The 6,187-nt window shown below is 39.7% G+C and overlaps 1 protein-coding gene across 2 annotated transcripts in view; it reads left to right on the forward strand.

The window, feature by feature from the left end:
- EPHA4 (EPH receptor A4) overlaps positions 1 to 4,111 on the forward strand; it is a 133,293-nt gene extending 129,182 nt beyond the window's left edge. For both annotated transcript variants that reach the window (XR_003044697.1, XR_003044698.1), the window contains exon 18: positions 1,636 to 4,111. The gene's annotated coding sequence lies outside the window, so the exon portion shown is untranslated. The remainder of the gene's footprint in view (positions 1 to 1,635) is intronic.
- Positions 4,112 to 6,187: the final 2,076 nt, after the last annotated feature.

Consider the following 6,187-nt stretch of genomic DNA (forward strand, 5'->3'; position numbering starts at 1 on the left):
TCCCCAAGAAACCCACTTAATATTACAAATATATTTATATAATATATATTCGTATGCAGGCGTTGGGAAGAAGGGGGTTGGCAGGCTGAAAGGGGACACATGTGTTTTTGAGACTGCTCTTTCTCCTCTAAGAATGGAATTCTAGTAGCAAAAGAAAATCACCTTCAAAAAGTTTGCATATCCATATGGTGTTGGTTGTACTCCATGAGAGTGTCAAGGTCATATTCATGGTCTCCTTTTCTTTCGTATAAATACACGTCTGCCTGATGAATCCCTGCACATTCAGGTTTCCAAAACTACGTTTGATACACTTACTGATTTCCAGAGAAGAAACAGTTGGAAAAATAGATCTGATCCCTTTTCTTTCATTTTTTCATAATTGTCAGAATGAATGGTATTGACTAGTGGCCTCTTGAAGACCTTGCTAGTTCCACCCTTACTCACATTTATAATTTTAAATTGCTTAAGAAGTAATTTCAATCTGGCTATTTTATAAGGAAACTTTATTTACTTCTCTCCAAATAGAATAAAGTATTTTCTACAAGTTTAAATAATGGTCATCTACATCAAAGAAACTAAATTTATTTATCTCCCTCACACAATCAATAAACACATATAAGCAAATAAATAGATGGTTTAATACAATAAGCAAAATTGTCTGTAAAGATGCACTTTGGTCTTAATCCTTGCTCTACACTTGAGGCCACCAACTGTCAAATGTGGTGTGGGAGATACAGTCCAAGAAGCAATCTCGATAGTCATCTGTCACTTCTTTTGGCTTGAGTTGATTGACAAACGAGGAGCCCTCATGATTTCATTGCATTGGGCCAGCCTCGGTGGATTCTAGACCGATGGGGCATCCGTGGTGGATTAGTTCTTGGTGGGCTCAGTTCCTTGGGACCACTTCCACTGTGCCCATGGCCCCAGGTTCTCTTTCTCTGCCTATTACAGGCAGAGTGTGTTGCTCCTTTACTAATTAGATAATCCCATTCTTTTGAAGTTACTTTCTTTTTAAGAAAAACATCTAATACTTTTAGTTTCTTAGTTTGCATTTTTTCAGTCATATTGTTGACTCTTGGTAGATTGTAATGTTTCGAGATTTGTTTCTGAGATACGCAGTTTCCCTCACTGGGAAGGGGAGATGCTTGTATCTGGGCTTCCACAGTAGCATTATTTACCTTTCACCACCTTTCACAAACTCTGAGCCCTTCCCCTCTCACATGACTACACCGTGACAAGTCAGCATTTTTATTTCAGAGAGAGGCTGCTCGCACACTGCTGTAGACTCAGACTGTGTGGGGTTCTAATCCTAGTTTTGCCACTTCAGAATTTATGACCATGAGCAGGTAGCTTAGCTTCTCTATGCATCAGTGTCGTCATCCGTGTAATAGGAATCCGAATAGCACTTTCCTCAGAGTAATTATAGTTAAGCTGCCGATGCACGTTATTTTTTGGTTGTTATAGTTGTCATTTTTCAGAGGAGCAAAATAAGAATTCATGATTACCCTCCTGAACTACTTCTTACTGAGCCCTACCCACTTCTGTAGATGTGTATTCTTTCTTGCAATATTGGTTGACAACTGGCTGGGGATGTTGGCTGATGTTTTGTCTACAGTCTTGTTCTTTTCTCTACAGGGAGTAGATTCTGCTATCTTGGCCTTGCAGCCCTTCCTGTTGATTACAAAGCCCACGGAAGAAAACAGAACACACCCTCCTCGGTTCTTTCTAAATGTGTTTCTTCTGCTTCTACTGCGCCAGTTCTGGAGCAAAGACACTGATGAAACAGCATCTGCACCTGCAAAGGATAAATGTGCGACTTGTAGATCCCCTTGCCCAGTGAAAGAAACAGCAAGCATTCAAGGTTCAGCATCTGTTCTCCGGTTGCACTGAGGAATGTACTGTCTCGAAGCACCAGCTCTGCAGAACCTTGTTCCCGAACTCCTCGTGGCTTTATTTATATGTATTTCCATACTTCATTCTTGTGTGTCACTGCTGCATTGGTGTGACAGCAAGTGACCAAAGGCTACAGGTTTTCCTATGGACACCGGGTCAGGTGCCACCACACAAAACAAAGCCAGTTCCCATGAGCTGCCTATGATATGCATTGCTGAAGTAACGTTTTACCCAGGGTGTGCCATTGCAGTGATATAAATATATTTTTTTCCTAGACTAAATATGAGCTGACTCTCTGTTTTGATGTGTGTACATAGGTGTGAGCGTGTGTGTACACATGTGTATGTGTGTGTGCGTGTATAACCTCATGCTTAGAACTGCCTGTGTCTGTTGTGGAATGCGACACGTGGAGCGTTCTGGTTTTCCACCAGTTCTGAGATGAAGAGCCACACGAGATGGCGGGCCTGGAGGCCATGCTCATCCCCTCGGAAAGACAACCGGAAATGTTAAAACGTCCTGTGTTTTGTAGCTGCCAAACTAACCTTAATGAGTATTTCTACAGCTTTGGGCAGAGGCATTTTCACCTTAGCGGTGGAGTAATTTTACAATATAAACCCGTTCAAGTGATAACCCACCATCAAAGTCACAACTTCTGATTGAACTCCTCATCTGAATCACCAGTTCCTTGACGGAGAGAGAGAAGGGGATAGAATTTGTCTGGTAACCCCAAATGGAATACAAGTAGCCTTCGTTTTCCTGAATAAATGGACTTGTTGAATGAGAACAAATATATGCAATTCATATACTTTTGGAGATGAGCGTAGACATGTGTGTCAGCTTTGAGATGATATGTCCTGGATTAATACTTTGTCTCCCAATGTCACAGAAAAATACATGCCAGTGACTCTTGAGGTTAGCATAGTTGAGATTAAATGGCCTCAAGCAATTTCAGGTTCCCAATTACATAGAAAGTTCTACAGTTAATATACAGCTAACACTGATGGCCCTCAAAAGTGCGTCAGCCCACTAAAATCTGAGGTCCACTAGAACCTGAAGGTTCTGTTTTGATATGATGTGCATACCAAACTCCAGCCAACATACTGCCGTGTTTCATAATCTGAGTGGCTGCCTTGTTTATTCTAAGCTATGGCTGCAGAAACTGTGGTCATTTATATAAGCTATAACATCAAATCAGGGAAAAATGGGAAACAAGATTCTGAACCCTATGTTGTTGAATAAGTAAAGAAAATCATCGGTAAATATTTATTGCATTCTGACAGGGTGTATGGCATTGTATTCTCATAACTATGCCAGAGTGACAAAGTTAATTCACCCCTTTTTGGGGACTTTAATATATTTTTAAAGGGATGTGCCTATGCATTGATGCCTGAAAAATATGTATAAAGAAATGATGTCGAATCTCTGAGCAGGTCACCCTTCCACAGAGGTAAGGGCAAGAGGCCAACGTCACGGGCTGGGTCTAGCCCCACGAGTGAGTCTTGGCCTAGTGAGCTCAGATCTTCCATTAGGAAGCATTAAGCTGATCTCGTGCACCAAATCAAGTAGCTTCACCATGTGTCCACTGGCCCCAAATTATTTTTAACGATATTATGAATAAAATGTTCTGGTGTGTTTTAAGAAGTTATTTTAAAGAAAGGTTGTGCTCACTACACTGCTGGTGTGTGTGTTTTAAGACCTCTCATATTCAATCTGTGAAGGATGTGTATTAATCCATACACGCTTTAGCCTCAATATTTGTCTGAAGACACTTAAATTCTGACCAGTAAAGGAAAGTTCTAGAAGCAATATTTTCACTTATTTAACATTCTCCAAACAACATCAAACATTGATACACACTGAAGAGTGCATTTATTTTTTTTATCACTCCAAGTATGTTGGAATATGCAAGGACTGTGGTTAAAATTAGAATGTATAAGACATATTATAATTTAGTTCATACTGAAAAAGAAATTAACAGAAAATTGCTTGGTTCATACATGTTCTGAAATTTGAACGATCTCTTAAGTTAGACATAGATTTTCTATTTTGTTTTAATTTTGTCAAGGTATATTTCTTCCCTTCATGAAACTTAGGTACACATAACTTATGTCATTTATTTATGGTCTTTTATACCTAGTTTGTAAAATTGTAAAATAGCAAACTAAATGCAAAGAGTTTGCATTTGAAAATAATAAAGTAGTTGCCATATACAAACCTGGAATCTAGTTGCGTCTTCAATAACGTTTGCCATATATATAGTGGTTTTAAATTAATTAATTGGTGGTTGTCATCTGGTTAAAACACAAAATCTTGCATTGTAATCGAGTGTACTTATTTAGAAGATAAAGAGCATTGACTTCTAAGTGGTTTTCACCCTTGAGAACAACGCGTTAGCAAATGTAACTTAGATTCTGTGAAGTCCTATATCCCATTGTAACTAAGACTGAACCTCGGTTGGGATTCAGGCTCCACCTCTTACTGATCATTCAGTCTAGGGCAAGTTTCTTAACGTCCCTGTTTCCATTTTCTTGTTTTTGTAGAATGGTGATTACAATGCCGAGAGCTTTTAGAAAGACTAAATATATTAAAACATTAGCACGGTATCTGACATCTAGCCAGAACTCAACATATAGTACCTATTCTCAAGACCCTTTTTGATGAGAAGACACTAATATCCCCGGTTCTATACCTTCTTAAACATCTGAGTCAAGTGACCAGCTAGCCATCCTTACTATTGGCTTTTTATCCAAGATCCTTGGATTCTTAGGATACATTGGAACTACAAGGGGTCCAAGGGAGGCACTAAAACATCGTGCAAATGTTAATGATTATATATATGTATGTGTGTGTTTTGATGGGGAGAAAGATCATAAATTTCATTGAATTTCAAATTGGTGTGGAGTACAAAAATATTAAGGGCCACGACTTAAGAAAGAGACACGATAATATTAAGGGCCACGACTTAAGGAAGAGACACGATACTATTTCATTAAATAAACTATCAATTGATTATGACCCTGTTAATTGAAAATGAGGTTCAAGACTTACTGTAGTGCATTAACTGAAGCCCTGAAGAGCAGTTGGCTTCAGAGTATGGGGGCGGGCTATTCAGTGCTACCAGCGGGGCCTCGAAATGAAAAGAATTAGGTTTATTTTGGTTTATTATTTTTACTTTAAAACAATTCTCTAGAATCAACTATATTAATATATAGAATAGTTGACAACATGTTTGTGATTTAAAAGAGACTAGGCTCGATATTTTTTCTACCACTGTTTAACAAGATAGAAAGTCAACTGTATTACTCAGGATTCTCCAGAGAAGCAGAACCAATAGGAAGTATATCTATCTCTTTATATGGAGATATAGACATATAGATATATACGGGGAGGCTTTTTATGAGAAGTTGACTCTCATGATTATGGAGGCTGAGAAGTCTCATGATCTCTTCCTGCCTGGAGACACAGGAAAGCCAGTGCAAGTCCAAAGATAGGAGAACTAATCCAGCAATGGCATAAATTATAGTCCCAGGGCAGGAAAAGATGATGAGATGTCCCAGCTCAGCAGGGAGGAAGTAAAAAAAACCTTATGGATGCAGTGGACTTCTACAGGAAGCATTCCTCGACCTCCCCTAGGTAAATGGCATTCCAGGTACTTGTGGTAGAGACTGGATAGCTTCTCGACAGTTTTAGTTCTTCTACATTTCCCAGCCTCCACACCATGAGGTCAGACCCATGTAATTGGGTTCTGGCCAGTGAGATAAAGGAGGTATAAGACCTTTCCAAGCCTGGCCATAAAGCCTTCGACACAATCGTCCACTTTCTCTTCCCCTTACGTGGTGGCCTTGGAAGTCACACACTGATCATGGCAGGCTCACAGAAAGGAAGGAGCTTGGATCCCTGAGTCACTGCTTTGGAAAGTTGCCAGAAGATACTCTGGATCTTTATCAGGCTGTGATGTGAGCTAGAAATAAACCTTTAGTGTGTTATAAATACTGAGAATATGGAGTCATTTATTACAGAAGCTAAAAAAGAGAAGAATTTCTCCTTCCTCCGCCTGCGGTTCTATCTAGGCCTTTAACATACTGGATGACGCCCACCCACACTGGGGAGGGCAATGTGCTGAGCCCACTGTTCCAGTTTGATGGTGATGCTGCAGGCCATAGTTAACTGGCAAATATGCCAGTGCATTCTTCAAAAACGCCGCTTGCCTATTCTGTTGCCAGGTGGCTTACTTTTTTTTGTTCTTTTTAGGCGAGGCAACCTTTGGTTGACCTCACATATTACAAGAACCTTG

This window comes from Pteropus alecto, unplaced genomic scaffold (genome assembly GCF_000325575.1).
Source record: "Pteropus alecto unplaced genomic scaffold, ASM32557v1 scaffold110, whole genome shotgun sequence".
NCBI classification, from domain to species: domain Eukaryota; kingdom Metazoa; phylum Chordata; class Mammalia; order Chiroptera; family Pteropodidae; genus Pteropus; species Pteropus alecto.